Source organism: Prionailurus viverrinus, chromosome B4 (genome assembly GCF_022837055.1).
Source record: "Prionailurus viverrinus isolate Anna chromosome B4, UM_Priviv_1.0, whole genome shotgun sequence".
Classification (NCBI taxonomy): domain Eukaryota; kingdom Metazoa; phylum Chordata; class Mammalia; order Carnivora; family Felidae; genus Prionailurus; species Prionailurus viverrinus.
In genome coordinates this window covers 54,978,928-55,000,664 of record NC_062567.1, presented here as the reverse complement: position 1 = coordinate 55,000,664, position 21,737 = coordinate 54,978,928, and the positions used below count along the sequence as shown (strand labels likewise).

Sequence of the window (21,737 nt, the reverse complement as noted above, 5' to 3'; positions counted from 1 at the left end):
AACCAGTTCAACCAGCCCGGAGGCAGGGGTGAGAGCGCCCGAAAACTTTTCTCCCCCCTCCCCGCACCCCAAGGAGTAGGTGGGTTCAAAGTGCCGGCGGCGGGGACCCGCGGGCGCACCGCCGGGCTCGGGGGTGGGGAGGTAGTGGTCGCTTTAAAAAGCAAACCTCTCCCCGCTCCAGCCTTCGCGCCGGGCAGACGGCGGCTCGCCTCCCAGAAGGTTCCGCGGACACCCGCAGACCCCCACACGCGCCCCCCGTGCAAGCTTTACGGTTGTGCAAGCGGGGGTGAGGGGCGAGCAGGGGCCCAGGTAATGGTCGCAGGGCTGCGGGTGAGGTTCCAGCGCAGGGAAGAAGTTGACAAAGGGGACCTGACTAAACCCGAATGCGTATTTATAGATGCGAGCTCCACCGAGATCTAGAGATAGCCTCCTTCCACTCCTGCCATTTCATTTTATCGCTCCTTTAAGCGGAGGGCAGATTTTTTTTTTTTTTTTTAAACATTCCTGCACGGTGTGGGTAATCACCGCGTTATTTACAATCTAGTTACTCTGCAGCAGACGGGGAAGCAAACTCTGGGGCTCCTTTCCTTCGGATGGACAGAGAGGGCGGCCAGGCGGCAAGCTGCAGCAAGGAGCTCAGGGTGGGTTTGCGGGAGCTCGGGGGCGACCTGGAGGGAGTCGGAGCCCCCGGCGCCGCCCCCGCGCCCGCGCCCGCCCCCGCCGCACCCCCCGGGGCGGGCGCCGGGCCGCGGTGACCGCCGGCTGGTGCGCTGCCCTCGCCTCCCCCATTGTTCCTACTGTCTTTTTGCCTTTTGTTATTTGCACTCGCATTGTGTTGTTTGTCTCTGAAGCCGCCTCATGACCAGCAAAGGGATTTCACCTCGTCCTTGAGAGCCACACGGGGAGCGAGAGCGAGCGAGCGAGAGCCCGGGGGGAGAGGGACACGCGCGCGCGCACACACACACACACACACACACGCACACGCACACACACAGAGTGAAAAAGGCGAGCCACCAAAACCCATCTCCAGTCTCCTCCCGGGGGCCCCCGGCCCGCCACTGTGCCACTTTGCATCCCACGCCAGAGGAGACATTAAGGAGACCCGGTAAGGTGCGTGAATCGCAGCGTTTTAACTTTGTTGTTCGTCCCGATGTTGTTGTGGGCAGACCTCCAAGGCGCAGAGCTCCCCTCAGCCGCTCGCCGTGCCCGCCACTCAGCACTCGCTCCCGGCTCCAGCTGGAGAGCCGGCGGAGGAGGGAGGGGGCCGCCACCGGAGTTTCCTCAAGTACGGAGGGAGGGGGACTGGGCTGGGGGTGAGGGGGGGTGGGGAGGCGGGAGGCGGCTCGGGACTTGAGGTGGCCCTGGCATCCTCCGGGGGGGCGGCCGGCCGGGGGGGGGGACCCCGGAGCGTGGGCTTGGACCCCGTTCAGGAAATGGGATAACTTTAGATGTTTGTTGGGGAGCCTGCGCGCTGTTGCCGGTATTGTTTTGTAAGTGGTGGCGGTGGAGGTGGTGATGCGAGAGGAGGGCAGGAGTGCGGGGAAGACCCGAGGCTCGCGTGTGCATCTGGGCTGACGCCAGACCACAGACCCTGAAAGTTGGACAAAGCTCTCTCCCCTTCCTGGAATATAAAGGCGACCCCCAGCCCACCCCACAGTCTTAATATTCCACCCCCCCCCCCCTTTAGTCTTTTTGTTTCGCTTTCTGCACTCCCTCTCCCTACCAGTCCTCCTCTCTCCCGCCTGGAATTTCGGAGACCAGTCTCATCCTTCAGAATTCTAGGGATTCCAGAGACCGGAAGCGTTAATTTTAATTGCAACTACTTTCCCCCCACACCCCCCTCCCTCCGTGTACGAAGCGAAACCACTCACGTGTTGTGTCACTTTAAGCGCGGGCTTGGGAAATGTCGCTTGCACTGTGGGGCTAGAGTAATGAGCAAGGAAAAGAGGTTATCTGAGTTAAAATCAAATTGGATTTGGAAATATTTGCGTTTGATAGCAGCAGTTTCTTGAGTGTTGATCTGCTGGCGTCGGAGGTACATGAAGCACTGTTTACATATTTTAATAGTCGTTTCCCTTGCACTTTGCAAAGCGAATTTATTAATAAATAGATGGACCCTGGTGAGTATCTGAAGACGCTGGCCTCTGTGACCAAATGCAGAGTGTGGTGAATGTGAATTCATTTTAATGTCTTTCCTTCTCAACTAAAGCAGGTCAAAAGGAGGAACTCTGTGAATATGCAGAGCCATATCCAGGCAGTCTGGGTGGCAGTCCACTGTACTTCTTCAGAAAAGTTTAGGGATTTGTTCTATCCCAGTTGAGAGCCTCACAATATCCAGATATCCAAAGTAGTTTGTCAAGAAAGGCATGAGCCGGATTTCCCCAGAGACTGCCTTCAGGCTCAACACAATTCTTCAGTCAAGGGCAAGACCAAGGGAGATCTGTGGGATTTTGGGTAATAAGTGTGGGAATCTGCAAAGGGACTAGACAGAGTGATTTGTTTCCTTGCTGCTCATAAATAATGGCCCCTAGTATCCTTAAAAAAAAAAAAAAGCCCACGCAAACAAAACAAGCCAATGAAGTAGGCGCGTGGGAGATTTGTAGGCAATGGGCATTTCAATCAGAAAAAAACAGAGCAGAGTTTTTGATCAGGATTAGAGGAGTGAGGCTCGATTGCCAAGAGTGATTAGGTGAAGGGCCAGATGGTTTTAAAGTATACGGAAATGTTTTTTAAGTTTGACTTTTACAGAATTAAAAAGAGGACGGACAATGTCTTAGAGTCTTTACAGAAGTGCAAAAATTTTGATCTGTCTAATTTTGAAGGAATTCAGCTGTATGTGAACTGTTGTTAGCTCTGATACGGAAAGAATCTGGTTTCAAATGTAGATACATGGGACAAAGTTTCTGGGGTTGCTTCTTCCTGATTTAAATATAGCTCCTAGGCTGAAGCCTAGATAAATTCAGCCACAATGATTTAAAATCAAAAGTACTTACACTGAAAGTTCTCTTAGGCATTGTGCAAAGTTCTGCAAATTATGTCATCAACTGTTTATTCTTCAGAACTATATAAGATAAAAATCATAAGCATCACTTAAAACTGATGCAATACAGCTTTAAATCCTCAGACTGGTAGAGATTGCTTTTGTTTGCCTAAAAGGTAGATCTTTCATCACATGAGTTGTTTAAAAACATTTAATTGTGGGGGTGGGAAGGGATGTGCATAATTATTTAGTTATTTGTGTTAATTATATAGTAGCATACTCGCTTGAAATCCTTTTTTTTTTTCTTTCGTTCCAGTGGTCTTCTAACAATCTTGTGCATGAAGAATTAATAGAGATTTTTGTTTGCTTGTAGGTTTATAAAAAATCTTTTTGTAGCTTTTTGAATGGGCAATATTGAATCAATCTGACAGACTTGTAGAGTAAACTCTTAGTATAGGAAAAAAGAGCTTCAACTCTTAATGTAGAAACTCTGCATTAGTTTTGTTGTTGAGCTCAAACAGTTCTGGTTGAATGGTGTGTTATATACAGGATTCAAAACTCTCAAACTTATTTGGTAAATAACCAGGCATTTGAGATTCAGTGGTTATTTCAAGTTAACTTAGTCCTATACATGTAAATGCACATCCTGTTTTGACTGACACATTATTTTGTACAAGAAAAAAAATGAATATATGTTTATAAAGATGTTATTTGTGTAGTATATGGAGTAAATAGTAAATAAAAGAGTAAAGTTTATACTCAGTATGATGGCTTTTTTTTTTTTTTTTGGTCCTTTTTGAGGGGAAAGACATGACCTATATGGAAAGTTTAAAATTTCATTTGCCAGTTAAAAGAATGGATTTGAATGCTTGAATAATTTTTTCTTTTAAAGCAAATGAAAACTATGGTATGATTAAAAGAATATACCATCCTCTTGAAAAGGCTGTATTCTTTGATAGGCAATCACTGTTTTGAAGTCATGTTCAGATTATATATATGTATAAAAGTAAAATACAGAGCAGGATAAAACTCGTTTTTAGTAATCTCCCCCAATACACTGGATTTTAAATAACTTAGAGTTCTAAGGTTGAACACTATTTAGATTTCCATCAGGTAAAATTGTTGGGTATAATTGATTGGCATAACCTGGATGTTTCACGCGATATCCAATCACCTGCAGTGGTAGGGGATGCTATAATTAGAGTTTTGAGAGTAACCTGGAAAACTTTATTTCTAGGCCTAAAGTCAAAGCATTCCCTCACATACTCATCACAATTTTGTAGCCTGAGAATTGTAGGCTTATTTTAAAGGCAAAGAAAGTGCTTGGCTGTTTCAAATAAACTATATCCTGAACTTAGATTTGTAGATAGTTAATAAAATAAAAGTCCAATTTTGTTCCAAACGTTGTTTAAAACACCCATTTGTAAATTGTCTACATTTGGTTTTCATATGTTAATGATTTGGGATCTGAAACTTCTTTCAGAAAGACATTTTGGTTTATCTTAAAAAACACCACACAAAACTGTCTAAACAACTCTGTAAATAAACTGTTCCAAATGCCTCAATTTGATGAATGAATTAAAGAATTATAGTTCTTAATCCAATTATGATCAGTCTTGTTATTCCATTTCCCATTGCGGGGAGCTTTGGGGAGTGGGAATGGTAAATGATTCTCAAATGTGAGTGGGGTCTTTGTTGTTTATTTTCTGTGTGTGTGATGTAATGTAAATAATTACTCATACCTAACAGGAGAAAGATTTTAGATGTAGAAAAGTTATTTAATGATTTTCAGTTAAGCCAAGAATTCGTTTGCATGAAAAGTTGCTCTTAATGAAGAGTAAAGTGAAAATTTCAAGAATATAAAGCACAGATCTAACTTTTTGCTTAAAAATAATGAATTTTTACATTTAAAGGGGGAGAAATGGAGCACTTTTGGGTCGGTAGCAGGCAGATATTCAGGTACTCTCACTTTTAGCTGGGCCTTGTTCAGACATTTCTGTGGTGGTATTTAATAAACTTTACCATTTTCAGTTTCCTTGTCTTTAAAGTTAAGGGGAATATGCTTTTTGAGTTGCTTCTCTCAACCCCTTACACCTGTACCTGCTTGCATGGGTGCTTTTGAATGCTCTCCAGATCAGGGGCCTGAAACTATAGGATGGGCCCTGATAACAGCCCCGTTTGCTCTGAAGGACCCTTCTGAATTCCTGCCTCATTTGTCCAATTTAACCTCTGGCTCATTAATTAATTCAAAGGTGTTAATGGCTCATTATGGTTTAATTCTCTAGATGTGGTTATTATTATTATTATTACCGTTATTGTTGCAGTTTATTATGACCATCTAATTCCTTAGAGAAAGAGTTGTGAATATAGGTATCAAGTGAAACTGCCAGAAGAAACATTTATGAATATAAGGATTTTTTGGGTACTACTCAAATTGTACCTTATCGGCAAGTAATTACTCTGCTTACAGGTAAGGATGCTGGGCAGGCATATTGATAAAAGTAGAAGGGAAATAAATGCATTTAAAGAATACAGTAAACAATCACTCTTTAAAAACTGAGCCTAAAAAAAAAAAACTGGAAAAAAAAACGTCTCTCCAGGAGAGGTGCTACTGAATTCTATAGATACAGGTCTATTCATTCTTCATTGCTTAAAGTTCATTGTAAGTTACAAAGGAAAACAAACAAACAAACAAACCCTGATTCTATCTTTGATGCTCAATTACTTCTCATTCAATTATTTTGTGATTATATAGTATCATATGTCCAAAGGGGATAGATAGTGCCTCATTCAGCGGGATGGGAGGGCTCTGGCTTGTTCTCCAGTTGGAATTCTCTGGAAGCTCAGGTATTGTGTTGTCATTGCAGCACCAATTAAAGTCTTTGAGGTAGGAAACTCAGGAAAGAACCAGGATGCAAGAGGCAGTCCCACTAGCTTTTGGAGCTTCTCAGTTTAGGTCTACGTATAATTCTTCCAAGACTTCACTTGGAGTTCTGTGGCCCTTTTACTGACCTCTAAAGGTGGAGACTATAATGCTTTTTCTTATAGAGATATTGCATGGATTACAGTCGATATTATATGTCAAATTCCTAGAATACGGTTTGTCATGAACCAGGTGCTTAGTAAATGTTAGCAACACTTGTCTTCCCTCCAGTCAAGTCTTTTTGATCATTAATAATACTTGAAGGTTAATTTCGTACTTGCTTTGTGCTGGACTTATTTGAGTCCAAGAAGAAAAATATATCACTTCCTTGAGGCTGAGATCAACATTTTAAAATAGTGATTCAGTTAATGTCTATATATGATCTCTGACAATGTGGTTTTATTAAGATGCTCTATTTGGTGCAAGTGTGAATTCTATCTTTTATTCATAGAAATGTTCCTTCAGTAATTAGCATTTTATCCTACATAATAGGTAAAGGCAGCAAAAACCTTAGGACCTAACTATAGATCTCTCTTCTTGTTATCCTTTTTGATTTCCCATTACAGATACAAACTAGTGAAAATTTATCATGACTTTATCCATAGTCAGTCATCTACCTTGCAGTAATATGAAGTTATAGTACGTGTAGATAGAGATTCCACTTGGAAAAAGAAATAAATCTGACTTTGCAATGTTTGCCCTTTGAGTCAGCAGTTTCTTCAAAGAGAACCTCATAGACTTGTTTATACTGGAGACAAGGAGAAAGGCACAATAAATATACTATTACCTGTGTGAAGAGATGATGTATAGTAACATGGAGAAATTACTGGATGCTTTCTCTTTCCAGTGATACAGAAAATTTCTCTCTATAGGCTTCCCCCCGCTATCTGGAAGTAGAGCATTCCAGTGAAACCCTTTGTGAGCTGAAATGGCCTAAAGTGAAGAAGCAATTACCATTTTGTAAAAGCAGAAATCCTCTTTGGATTAGTGAAAACAGGTACTAATGTAGGTTTTTCATGAAAGCAAAATGGTGTAAAGCAAACTTTTGGATAGCAGGGTGGTGGTGGGGGGAACCTATAAAACTGACCAAAGATAAAGGAAGGGCTTTAAAAAAGTAAGTAAGTGACTTGGTTATTACATTAGTTTGGATTCCTCGAGAAGCAGATGACAAAAGGGGATTAGATAGGTAAGAAGAGGAAGCAGAAGGCTGGGAGAGCCTTTCAGCTGTGATCCATGTTTGATATTTATGCAAGGAGAGACGGAAGGAGGGAGGGTCGAGTAGAAAGAAGCTGTACTGTAGTGCAATCCAGGAAAGGTTTGGCAAGGCAGAAGAGAGTCAGCCATTGGAGGAGTATTCATTCGCTGGCTAGGAGCAGCCCCCTGGAAGCATGGCCTCCGGGCATCACTGTTGCTAGAGACCTAGGGGCAGCAAGTGGGGCGCTGAGTCCATTATAATCTTGCAACAGGAGATCTGAGTGGTATGGTTCTAGTTTGGTAGTATAGCCCAGAGGTTAGTAGCAGTAGCTCTGGTCGGTGGACTTGTCACCAAAAAAAAAGACCCGGTATTTCTTTAAGCTCTTTGATGCTTTATTTTCCTCCCCTGTAAAATGACCATAACAATAGTATCATCTCACTGAGTCCTGGTCACATTAAATGAGGTTGTATGAAATTACGTATAAATCCATAGTACCATGTATGGCATAGAGGAAATGTTCAAAGCATATAGTAGCCCCCCCCTTATTTTGGGGGGATACATTCCAAAACTCCCAGTGGATGCCTTTCTGAAACCACATACAGTACTGAACCCTATATATGCTATGTTTTTTTCCTATGCATGCATACGTACCTATCATAAAATTTCATTTATAAATTAGATGTAGTAAGAGATTAACAACAATAACTAATAATAACAGAACAGTTATAACAATATACTGTAATAAAAGGTAATGTGAATGTGGTGTCTCTGTCACAATTTCGTATTGTACTGTTCTCACCCTTTTTGTGATGCTGTGAGATGATAAAATACCCACGTGATGATATGAGGTGAGGTGAATGAGGTGGGCACCGTGACGTAGTGTTAGTCTACCCTTCAGAAGGAGGATCATCTGCGTCGGGGGCGTGGGTGACCTCAGATAAGTGAAACCACAGATAAGGGGGGTTTACTGTATTGAACTCTTTTTAATGTACTCATAATATGCAACTGGAAAGGTATAGCTGAATTGTGTCAGGTGAGAGTAAATATACTCAAACAATAGATATTAGCTGTAATTAGAAGGCATTGTTTTTGCAAGCAAACATCTTTAAGGCTGGCCTTTTAAAAATAGCTCGGTTTATTTCTCCTGCTTCAATCCTTATTTTTTATCAGGTTAGAAACCATACAACAAATAGACCAACTGACCTTGGCCATCTTCAGGTAATTTGCCCTGAAGCATGAGGTAGACAGAGTGCTCCCTTCATTTCCTTACCCCTCTAGGCTTCCTATTCAGTTGAGAAGCAACTTGCACTGTAAGTCTGCATTTTATCTTGAGCCTCAAACACCTTGCAAGTCTTTGCTCCCCTATGTTACTGTTCCTAAACCAACTTGCCGCACACAAAGCACTGAACTCAAGTGGCCCTCAGTGCTAGCTCCTGCTGTGATGAGTCACAGAGCCACCAGCACTTTGTTGCGTTAGATTTGATCACTGCCATGAGCAGTCCTTCGATTGTCAGCTAAGAGACCCTTCAGGGAGTTGTCCCTTAATAGAAAGTCTCTTTTCTTCCCTCCTGTTGTAACTTTAAATTAAAAGAAACTGTAGAGGAGCGGGTGGCATTGCAGCAGTTCATTCTTCTACCCACTGGGAGAACAACATCTGAGAAAAGACGTTATTGGACTGAGAATTGAGTTGTTGCTATTTTTTTTGGGCCAGCATGGGGGGGAGGTTGTGGTGGAGGAATGAAGACTGTGTCGTTCAGATGCAGACTGATTCTCAGTAATGCAATGGAGAGCGATCCTTCTGTGTATGCTGGTGAGCATTTTTTGGACGTTAGACACTGACTTAACGTACTAATTTCAAGTAGGATTCACGGGACCCTGATTTTTACATGGTTCTGGGTGTTGTGTGGGAAACTGGCATGGGGACAACGTCAGAGTTCAAGGAGGGTGGGAGGCAGGAAAAGGGAGCTAATTTTTGACACATTCCTCAAGCAAATTGACCCCCCTAGGGAATCTGTGCCCAGGATGAGGACTGCTTACTGTGAGCCTTTTGGCATAGTTTTCCCCAAATAGTGAGTGCTGGTTACTTTAATGTTAAAAAAGGCTGATGAACTTCACATTTGTGAGAGGAAAAAGAAAAGAGATGTTAGTACTTTTGACGACGTGTTTTCTAGATGCTGTTTCTCACTAAATGTCTGATTTAATCCTCTGCTGTGCCAGGCTTCATACCCTCTCTAGTTGCTGGTCCATTCCCATTCTGGGTTAGGGCCTGCCCCCAAGTCTGATGTGTGCTAAGATTTCCCAGTGTAATTCATGGCTACGAAAAGCTGAGGTTGTTTGATGCGTGACTGAGGTTTGCGTGTGAGTTCTTGCGATGCTCAGTGTTACTATGCAGTATTGGCAGTCTTTCCCGTGGATCTGGCACAATCAGTCTCATTAATTTACTCTTGCACTGGGAACTGCTTTTGAACAAGTGCATACTATTTCTTATCCTTTTGCTTTGACTTGTCTTTCTTCTCTCTCTCAGCCTTACTCCACGATACCTACACTACCAGCAGGATAGTGGTGTCTTTTCTACATTAAATCAGGAAATTAAGTGCTAATTTTAATGCATACTAAACAGACAAACAGTTCTGTCAATATGTAAAGAACCTTAATGCTCCCAGTATCTATTTCTAGGGACTTACTCAGACCCCTGAAATGCTCTTCCCTCCCTGCTTCTCTTTCCCTATCACTGCTTTTGGGATTTTCTTAACCTTTCTGTCACCACAAAGTCTTTTTTTTTGTTTGTTTTTTATGTTTGTTTACTTTTGAGAGAGATAGAGAGAGAGAGAGAGAGAGAGAGAGAGAGAGAGAGAGAGCGTGAGTGGGGGAGGGGCAGAGAGAGAGAGGGAGACACAGAATCCGAAGCAGGCTCCAGGCTCTGAGCTGTCGGCATGGAGCCCAACGCGGGGCTTGAACCCACGGACCACGAGATCCTGACCTGAGCCAAAGTCAGATGCTTAACCGACTGAGTCACCCAGGCATCCCACCACAAAGTCATTATTATCATGGCACCATTGGCCACTGCATTGCGTTAATCTCAGTGGATGAAGTGAGAAGCGAAAGATGTGCTTGCATGCATTGCTGCCTGGTTTGAAAGGGGTAACTGGTAGGATGACAAAACACTTCTCATCAGAAGGTAAACTCCATGAAGGCACTGTGTTGTATTCCTGATGCAGTCACAATGCCTGGGACAGAGCAGCTGCAGAACAAATGGTTGTTGAGCCCACATGCCTTTCAGACTGAGCTTCATTTTGATTCGAAGGCCCGGCCCTGCATGACAGAAAAGTGGGAAAACTAATAGCTGTTGAGCACTGATCCTGTTCTAGGCATGGATCAGGATCTCATTTAATCCTCACAGCCCCCCTGTTAGGTGGGTATCAGCCACTTTTCGTGGATGTGTGAACAAACTCCAATGGGTCAGGCGCTGGCCTGTTTCCCTCAACTAGGAAGCAGGAGAATTATTGCCTGAATTTCAGTCTAGTTGATTCTGCTTCTTGTGTTCTTTCCATCATGCTGTGGCCAACGTGCTGGTGTGGGGGCATGAACCTTACCTGCCTGTCCACCGCAGGGGATGATTAGGAGGAACAGGTGAGAAGTCACAGAAAGTGATGCCTGAGATGTGAACTAAATCCTGGATGTTGAATATGATTATCAAGTACCCCACTGGTTCATTTATTAACAAATATGTGTGTGTGTGTGTGTGTGTGTGTGTGTGTGTGTGTGTGTGTGATATATAACACAGATGCATGTTGTTTGCACTTAATAGGAAATATTTTGTGACTTGAAACAGAGATTCTGAATACTTAAAAACTGACATCAAAGGAAATGATAGAACAGTATTTCACAAAGGTGATCACTCAATCACTCAGTTGAAAACCACCTGGGATATTTTTAAAACTCTACCTTTCTGGCCCCCATTCAGACAGGGAATCTGAATCTCTGTGGTAGTTGCCCTGTAATGCTACATTTTTAACGAGCACGACTGTCAATTCTTTTGCACATAGGAGTTTGGGAACCAGTGCTAAAAAAAAGTATTGACTTAGTTTGGTACTAGGCTATGTATATGGCATCTGAAATTAAAGTAAGATCTCAAAGAATAGTGGCAATGCCTAGATAAAGCACAACTGATTGCTGAATTGTTATACTTTTTTTGATGATGATGTGGTTTTAGAAGTTTTGAAATAAAATATAAATTGCGTTTATTAAATTTAAATGTGTAGAACATTAGCATGTTTAAAGTCAAGAGTGAGGGCACCTGTCACAAATTGGGTTGGGATGGGGGAAGGGTGGTAGTTATGGGTATTCTAGGTTTGGAAAGAACTTTCTGTAAGGACAAATCTAAGATGGCTAAGTATGCTGAGAACCAGAGGTTGATTTCTTTATCCAGTTTTGTATCCCCAATACTTAAAACAGTATCTGGAACAGAGTAGGTGCTTAAAGACCTTTGTTTAATGAATGAATAAAAACAGAAGAGAGTGATATGTGGAAAGTAGAATAGTTTGGTTGTGGTTACTGTGGATAAAGAGTCAAGAAAGGGTATGCTGAAAAGGAATCCTAGTGAGATAAGACAAGGACAGGGTTTTAATTAGTCTAATATAGTCCTTACAGGAAAGTGCCTTCATACAAACAAATAAACAATGCAAAACCAAACCTGAGTTTTGTATGGGATTAAATCTCCAGGCCACTGCTTGTGTGTATTATCTTGGGAGCAGCAATTACTACATGAGGACAGGGACCAAGTCTGTTTTGTTCTCCATGCTATCATAGTACTCAATAAATATTTATTGAACGAATGACAGGGTTTCCACATGGACTGGAAAAGAAAGCTTTTAAATGACACAAAAACGTCTTGTAAAATGAGGAAAAAATCTTTACAATTGCTAACCAATAGCTTGTTGATCATGAAACTGGCAAATCTTCATAGAACTGTGTGTTCCCAGTCTCTTTAGAGTTTAGTAAAGTCTCCATATGATAGTTTGTCTGTCACCAAGCGGGCCTTTGCCTCCAGTGCCATTTTCACTTTATTGTTTCGAAAATCCACCATGGTGCCTAGTGCGGTGCCTTGCTGACATTAGCTGTTTAATTAGTATTTGTTGAATAGTTCAATTAGTGAGTGGAGAGTCCTGACTAGGGCCTGGGAGGGGGAAGTGGGGATTGAAAGCAGTGAAGCAGAGAGTTGCCCTCATCCACTCAGAGACCTTTGAGTAGGCACATTTCCCATAGAGCTCAAGGCCTGGTTGTTGGAATCTTGAGGGGAAGGATGTTTGCTAAGATAATGACTACAAAGGTAGGTCCAGCCTTGTTCGAAGAGGCAACCATTCATTTGATCTGGGAAGTCAGGCCAGAAAATGTATTGCGGGAAAGATGGTAAAAAGTAATTCTAAACCTAACAGGAGTTTCAGGAGAAAAATGGCTCTAATTCAGGCAGTGTAATGTTAACATCAATGCGTGTCTCATGGCTCAAGCCCCGCATACTGCTTTGGAAATAAAAGGAGATTGTGTAAAGAATTAGCAATACAAGGCATTTTTAAGTGCTTTATTGCAGAGGCCTGTGATACTCTGTGAAATCTATGCAGCCTTTTTCTTCCTGCTGTGCTTAATTTCAGAATCTGATGCTATTACCTATCCTTAGAGAAAAAAAAATTGCTCACTGTTAACTCTTAAAAACCGAGTTTAACATTGCATTTGCTTTCAACATAATCTTTCTGACATTTCTTAGGAAGAGAGAAGTATATTTAGCCACAGAAGGTTTACCTTCAAGTTGCATATGTAGGATTGCTTCTAGGAGGCAGCATTAGAGTAAGAGGGCAAGTTGGAAAAAAATGTTGAAAACCTAAGTTTAGAAATGGCTCAAACAGCTTGAAGAACAAGGTCCCTGAGAGAGTTGGCATAGAATGGGTTTAGCATGAATCCAGATCAGAAGCCAGAGAAGTAAATTATGAGACATTATGAAGATCAGGCAGAAGAAGGAAGGACAGGAGTTAATTCTTTACAGTATAGGTGGCTATCTTCTTGGACATGAAGACATACCCACCAAAAATATGTTCCCTGGCATGTCATCGCTGTGCCCTTTCTTCTGTCTAGCACAAAATAACAGTTGACATTGATTCATAGTTCAGGCATTGTGCTGAGCAGTTTTTTTATTTTTTTATTTTCATTGATTCTTCCCAGTACTTCTCTAATTTAGATACAAATGCTGCCCCATTATACAGATAATGTTGGGTTTGCCCAAAAGTAGCATAGCTGTTTAGTGTTGGAGCTGAGACTTGAACCCAGAGTGGTTGATTCTGAAGCATGGGCTCTTAGCTATGGTAATATAGGAAGTATATTTTAAGTGCTGTTGAGTCATCCCTCAAAATGATGTTTTTATTTTCCCCTTTCTTTATATATATACTTCTATCACTCGAGGACAGTCTTTTTTTAGCTCATTTCTGACCTATTGCAAAGTTCCACAAACTAGCGTCTCTCCTTACAATCTGCTCTGTTTACCACTGTCAGGTCAATCTTCCTGACATGCTATTTAGATCATGTGGCCCCTTTCTCAAAAATTCAAAGTGCCTGAATGCCAGATGGGACCCAGATTCTTAAGTCTGGTTTTTGGGGGCCTTAAAATCTATCTCCAAGTCTCCTATCTTTTTAGGCTCATATTTGAAACTTACCCTTTGAGAATAATTTGCTTCTGATCTGGATTCAAGCTGAACACAGTTTCCCAGATGACTCCCCAACTGTCTGCAACATGTCAGCCATATCAACTCTTTTCAGAATGCTCACGCCAGAGACCATGCCATTACATAAAAAGCCACTGCTCATAGTCAGCTCAGACAATTCTTCCAGAGTTGCTTTTTCTAGCTACTTCAGACTTGCTCATCAGTTGACTTTCTTTGGTTCTCAATCAACTTGTCTCTGTATTTCGGCTTTCTCTTTTTGTTTTGTCCTTTCATTCATTCAATCATCAACAAATATTTATTGAACACCTACTATGAACCAGACACCATGTTAAATGTCAGTGATGTGTAGAGGGGACACACATCTTGTACACAAGGATTTAAAGCCTATAAAGGAAGATAAACGTTAGTGAATTGCCTGCATTTATGATTGCAAATTGTGGAACTCTATTTCACACAAGTATATACAATCTGTGGGAGAAGTATCTGATCTATTTAGGGGGGCCAATCAGAGGAGGCTGCCATGAGGAAGTCACATTTGAAGAATGGCTAATGAGGTAAAGAGGACTAGAGAAAAAACTTTTGAGACATGGGGAGTAGCATGTGCAAAGATTCCAAAGGGGGAAGGATACGTTCTTGGAATTAGAAGGCCAGCATAGCTGTAGTGACTAAGGAATGCAGCTCTAGAGGTAGGTTGGGATCAGATCGTTAAACCTGATGGGCCATGTTGGAGAGTTGAGTCTTTATAATAAGGGTGATAAGAAACCCATTGAATAGTTTTAAGCAAGAAACTAATAAAATTTGTGGCTATAGCAGGTGGACCAAATTTAAGAGAGGCCGGAATGGATTTGGACAGGCTAATAAGGAGGGTATTGCTGTTATTTGTATAAGGAAAAGAAGGCGGCTTGAAATTTGGACTCTTGCAGTAGTGTTAGAGATAGAGACACAAGGAAGGATTTCCGAAGAAGAAGAAAAAAAACCAAAAAAACCATGGAAAGTCGCCCAGGTCCAGGTGCTTTGTTAACCCTACTTTTTAGCCTCATTCCAGTAACCTAATGGGATATTCCCTCTGGTAATTACCCATTGTTTCCATGTTTCATAGGTTTAGAAAAGAGATGCTTAAGACCATATCTCTCCTGGGATCTCTGCTGGCTGGATCTGTACCTGTTATAGCCCTTAAGTATTCAGGAAGAAAGATTCGATACAAAACATATAGTGCCTTCTGTCTACATCTTTGTATTTGCCTTCACATTTCTATGTGTTCCTTTTGTATATAACATTCCTTCATATAGATTTCCTGAAACCCTACCCATATCTTAATTTCCAAATTAAATTTTACTTTTTCTTAGTATCCTCATAGAATATACTGACCGAAGATCTCTCCTTCTCATCTTACGTTATTTACATCTGTAACCACTTTTATGACTTAATTATATATTGTACCATATTGTAAGCATGTTGTGAACATGTCTTATCCTTTGAGATGTAATTGTGAGTTTGTGCCTTGGAAGTAGATGCTGTAGTTCATTATTATACCCCTATTTTGGATCATCATTTACTCTTTCGAGCTGGGCAATTTATTTAACCTCTCAGTCTGTGATTCCCTCATCTGCAGAATGGTGATAATCATATCAGTAAGCAGTTGCGAGGAATCAATGGTAGAATGGATACAAAGCACTTAAAACAATCCTTGGCAAATAATGAGTTCTACCATATGATGACATTTTATGGTTATAAATATTATCCTTTGAAATCAGAAACCTGTATCTTGTTACTACTTTTGTCTACTTGGAGCTCAGTAAATATTTATTGAATTCAGATTTAAATTTAAATTTAAGTATCACTTTTGCCAGGGGATACAAATATAAATGAATGTTGGTTCTTGTCTGAAGGAATGTTGATTCGATAGGGGAGCAAGTAACATAAACCGGTAATTATGTATCCGTGTGATAGGTGTAGTGATAGAGTATTTTGAGAGCCAGGTTGGGGAAGGTTTACTAAGTGAATTGATGTATGAGTTAAGTATTTTATTCATCAGTTAAATACATAGTAGAATACTATATGTGTGTTATATAAACTCAAAGTTCCATAATAAAATAGCACTCCTACCTTACTAATGATCATGTCTACCCATTGCCACCACTTTCAACTCTGTATTTCTAAATAAAATGTTTACTCCTTATTTTATTATTTAAAAAAAAGTTATCAATCTATTTGCTACTATTTGGCTTTGTTTTGCAAATCTTCCTGTACCTCACCTATCTAAAACCACACATACTCCTTTTCCCTTTCTTCCAATATAATTTCATCTTTTTTTGTGTGTGCGTAGGGGGGTTAAATCAGTTTAGTAAACACAGTCACTTTGACTTTGTAAATGTTGTTTATCTCTGAGAGTATCATGAATTTATTACTTATACTTTTTATACAACTTTTTTAGTTTTCTTGGGGTTAATAATGACCTGTATTCAAACCTAACGTTTTACTAGGATTGCTCAATTTTTACTGGGAATTCCTGAGTCTAAGGCTTAAAATTGGGTGAGTGGCATATCCAAGGTGGGCCTTTGGGGCAGTCAGCCCTGGTGGGAAGGACCATTTTATTATTACATAATTTAGAATTGTTGGAGCCAGATGATAATAAAAAGCCCCCTGCCTTTTACTTATATTATGCTTCTTAACATTTCTGCAGACTTTGCACCCCTGTGTTGCCTGCACTCAGACACACTGTTCCCAGAAACCTGCCCTTAGTAAGGCTCTGAGTTAAGCTAAGTATGGCAGGGAGTGGTGCTCCGAGAAGGGAGGAGAGCATTCCAACCAGGCAGTGTGACATAAGTAAAAAGGCAAGGAGGTGAGAAATGGCATGGTGTGTTGGTGAAATTACAGATTGTTTGGTGTCAGTAGAGCATGATGGGGACAAGCTGAGATGAGGCTGTGATTGTGGAAAGTGGTCAGATCAGGGTGATCTTTTTATTGTAGACTCCTATTCACGAGATTCTGTCTTGTGGGCTTTGGGGAACCTTGTAGTGTTGAGTAATGTGGTTTGCTTTGCTTGTGAATGAACTAATGATGTGTTAGCCAAAAAATGAAAATCTGGCTCCTTAAGTCAGCAGTTAGAATGCTGTATTTGCATATTTGGTGACATATTAATACTTTAGGGGTGTCCCATCTGTAAAATTTTTAGAGTGCATGATTCTACAGAATGTGTGTGTGTGTGTGTGTGCGCACACACACACACATTCATTAGGGCACAATAAACACTTAGAGCAAGGGTCTGCTTAAATGACAGTAGAAGTAAGAGTGGCAGTACATCAGAATTTCCTGGACACCAACTCTGATGTGTAAATTTGTGTGCACTGGGTTTACTGCAAGGGCTTTTCGGAACAACACCTGTGAGGGGTTGAGAGAAGCAGGATGGGCCCATGGAGAAGTTGAGTGTGCCACACCTGAGGGTACAGCTAATCTATGGGGAGCTCTGGAACTGGATGGCTTCTTAGAGATGTCCTGAAATGAGGCAAGGGGGCCAGGCCTCTGTAACCTCGCAGAGGTTGTTCTTGGATGTGGGCCATCCTTGGGGAGGGGATGGAACTTTGGATGAGGGCAGTTTAAAAAAAATTTTTTTTTTTTACTGTTTATTTACTTTTGAGAGATAGGAAGAGCATGAGCAGGGGAGGGGCAGAGAGAGACACAGAATCTGAAGCAGGCTCCAGGCTCTGAGCTGTCGGCACAGAGCCCGACGTGGGGCTCGAACTCACCAACCGTGAGATCATGACCTGAGCTGAAGCTGGACACTCAACCAACTGAGCCACCCAGGCGCCCCAAGATGAGGGCAGTTCTTAAGGAAGGGAGTCTTCAGTAGCCAACACTCTTGGCATCTGGGAGATGAGGGCCACCAGGTAGCATACCACAGCACAAACAGCCTTCCAGAGAATTTCTCTATGTTTTTAAATTATTTTTTAATGTTTATTTACTTTTGAGAGAGAGAGGGAATGGGAGTGAAAGAGGGACAGAGAGAGAGAGGGAGATACAAAATCCAAAGTGGGCTCTGAGCTGAGAGTGGAGAACCCGATGGGGGGCTTGAACTCATAGACTATGAGATCATGACCTGAGCCGAAGTTGGATGCTTAACCAACTGAGCCACCCAAGCACCTCTCTATTTTTTGAATTCTTATAGATTTTCCTTGAAACGTGACTAACAAAGAGCTAGCAGTGATCTATGAGATACACTTTTGCCATTTTCCCATGTTCATTTATATTTACATTATTCGTATTACTTGGAAATCCCTAGATTATTGTTTTGTTTTGTAGGAAGTCTTTTAAAAACACTTGTCCAAATTATGGAAAGAGCCTAAGTGTCCATCAACTGATGAATGGATAAAGAAATTGTGGTTTATATACACAATGGAGTACTACGTGGCAATGAGAAAGAATGAAATATGGCCCTTTGTAGCAACGTGGATGGAACTGGAGAGTGTGATGCTAAGTGAAATAAGCCATACAGAGAAAGACAGATACCATATGTTTTCACTCTTATGTGGATCCTGAGAAACTTAACAGAAACCCATGGGGGAGGGCAAGGAAAAAAAAAGAGGTTAGAGTGGGAGAGAGCCAAAGCATAAGAGACTCTTAAAAACAGAACAAACTGAGGGTTGATGGGGGGTGGGAGGGAGAGGAGGGATGGGTATTGAGGAAGGCACCTTTTGGGATGTGCACTGGGTGTTGTATGGAAACCAGTTTGACAATAAATTTCAAAAAAAAAATAAAAAAAAAAAAACACTTGTCCATGTCATGAGGGTTAATTTAGCTAAAAATTAGGTGGCGTCATCCATAATCCATTTCCTAAAGCATGTGAGACTGTAATGTGTAACAAATGATGAAGGAAAGAAAGAGAATGGCATTAACATGAACTTCTTCCTGTGGTGAAATGAGGGCCCCTGTGGCAATCTGTTAATAATTAGATTAAAAAATAAAACCACACAGAAAACAGTATGGCGCTTCCTCAAAATATTAGAAATAGAATTACCATATGAACTGGTTATTCTATTGGTTGTTTACCCAAAGAAAACAAAAACACTAATTTGGAAAGATGCATGCACTGCTATGTTTATCTCAGCATTATTTGCAACAGGAAAGATATGGAAGTGACCTAAGTGTCCATCAACTGGTGAATAAAGAAGACGTTGTATATGTACACAATGGAATATTACTCAGCCATAACAAAGAATGAGATTTTGCCTTTTATGACAACTTGGATGGACCTAAAGGGTATTATGCTAAGTGAAATATTCACACAAAGAAAAATACATATGATTTCACTTATATGTGGTATCTAAAAATCAAAACAAACACAAACAAACCAACAAACAAAAAGCAAAAACAGACCCATAAATACAGAGAGCAAACTGATGGTTGTCAGAGGGGTAAGTGAAGAGAGGGCAGGCAAAATGGGTGACGGGGGGGGGAAATAAATAATTCCAGCCTTGGATAAAATGTCTTTATGAATGAGGCCAGGGGAACATTTTAATTGGAAGTAGGACAGCTGACTGGATGTAAACATGTGATGGGGATAATGTGTCTCCATGCATTGGTAAGGGAGGAGGTATTCTGGCCCAGTATGTGGACGAGAGTATAGGCCTAGGTTTTCCAGCTTCCCAGATGGGCATCTAATTCACTGCTCTCCTAATTTTTAGGATCATGTATGCACATCATCAATAAAAAGATTATTATTTTACTAGTGGTGAACACAAAAATAGAAATTAAAAGGAATGAGATAAAGAGGGAATAAAGAATATCTATAGAATGAATAATGTAAATAGAAGTCATAATATTTTTACTAGCATGCCAATAGATTATTATTATTTTTTGCCTCCACCTTAAAGACTTCTGAACTAGATTTCTAGAGCATAAGTTATATATTAAATGGGGAAAAGTTGTACTGGAGACAAATTTTGACAGTTTTTTGCATTTGACCCATGTAACTGTTACAGTGAGATCATATGAACTCCCAAGTATTAAAAAATAAATAAGGTTTTAGAATACAGTTGTGTTGCTTTAAAATATTTTACAAATCAAGGAGGGAGTGTGTGTCTATGTGTGTGTCTGTGTGTGCTAGCCAGGGTCATAATGACTTAGGGTTTCCTTCTGTTTAACAATTCCTCATAATTAGCTAAAAGGTTGGGGCCACACTGACACCATTACCCCTGTGTATATCTGGCTGTAATTTATGAGCCATATCCTGCTTTATTTTCCAGAATGCTTTTACTTATTTTTCTCTGATTCATAAACTTATAAATCAGTTACATGTAATAATGAAAAGATACCTTTATTTACATCATCTCAGCAATGAAAAGAAACCTTTCATAAATTTAGTGAATTCATTCATGTCCTTTGGAATTTTTAATGTTTATAAGCATTTTCTGGCAAAACTCAGCATGGCTTAAAAGAATTATCCCAGATTGATCTTGTGCCTGAACTTCAGATAGCTCACCTTCCTGATTAATATCTTTTATTTTGTTAATAAAAATTCATTTTAGTTGTGTTCTCATTTATATACTTAGCAGTATGCTTAAAAGATATTGGTTGCTTTGAATTTCTTGAAGAAAGGGGATAAATACATTTCAGGTAGCATTACTATTACTTTGCATTACAGATAAAATTAACCGACTGAGCCACCCAGGCGCCCAGATAAAATTAAATGGTAGCCAGATTTAGAACTAGTATACAGAAGTCTTAATAATGATATGGTAATCATGGTTAGATACCTAAGGAAACCTAACTACATAATCTTTTTTTTTCAATATATGAAATTTATTGTCAAATTGGTTTCCATACAACACCCAGTGCACATCCCAAAAGGTGCCCTCCTCAATACCCATCACCCACCCTCCCTTCCCTCCCACCCCCCATCAACCCTCAGTTTGTTCTCAGTTTTTAAGAGTCTCTTATGCTTTGGCTCTCTCCCACTCTAACCTCTTTTTTTTTTTTTTCCTTCCCCTCCCCCATGGGTTTCTGTTAAGTTTCTCAGGATCCACATAAGAGTGAAAACATATGGTATCTGTCTTTCTCTGTATGGCTTATTTCACTTAGCATCCAGTTCCATCCACGTTGCTACAAAGGGCCATATTTCGTTCTTTCTTATTGCCACGTAGTACTCCATTGTGTATATAAACCACAATTTCTTTATCCATTCATCAGTTGACGGACATTTAGGCTCTTTCCATAATTTGGCTATTGTTGAGAGTGCTGCTATAAACATTGGGGTACAAGTGCCCCTATGCATCAGTACTCCTGTATCCCTTGGGTAAATTCCTAGCAGTGCTATTGCTGGGTCATAGGGTAGGTCTATTTTTAATTTTCTGAGGAACCTCCACACTGCTTTCCAGAGTGGCTGCACCAATTTACATTCCCACCAACAGTGCAAAAGGGTTCCCGTTTCTCCACATCCTCTCCAGCATCTATAGTCTCATGATTTGTTCATTTTGTCCACTCTGACTGGCGTGAGGTGATATCTGAGTGTGGTTTTCCTAACTACATAATCTTAAGTGTACTTCATAAATTAAAAAGCAGAAACTTCCCTGTGCTAGAGAGTGCTTTTTAAAAAAAAATTTAAAATTAAGATTTTTAAAAAATATACACAAGAATGATCTTTCCATTATTGAGTAGAGGACATATGTGATCTTCAAGTACTGTGCCTTGAAATTTTCAGGTGATTACATTCACATTTGCTCTTATTCTCTGTATAACTATTTGCATATTGATCTTAATAATTTGAAATAAAGAATGTTGTTGTGCTTGACTAATATTACCATTCACTCATTTAAAATCTTTTTATTGCAAGTCTTTGTCACGTATGACAAATGTTCAGTAATGGGGTTACAATGGTAAGCAAAAGAGATTTGGTCCCTGCCCTTACAGAGCTTCCAGTCTAGTGGGAAAGAT

At 40.6% G+C, this 21,737-nt stretch overlaps 1 protein-coding gene across 2 annotated transcripts in view; it reads left to right on the top strand.

Moving 5' to 3' along the window:
• The first annotated feature begins 916 nt into the window (after positions 1 to 916).
• The window catches only part of SOX5 (SRY-box transcription factor 5), a 1,014,136-nt gene continuing 993,315 nt past the window's right edge, over positions 917 to 21,737 (top strand). The window contains exon 1 of one of the 2 annotated variants that reach the window (XM_047867514.1): positions 917 to 1,105. The gene's annotated coding sequence lies outside the window, so the exon portion shown is untranslated. Of the gene's footprint in view, positions 1,111 to 21,737 lie in introns of both variants that reach the window. The other variant, XM_047867512.1, reaches the window with a different exon arrangement.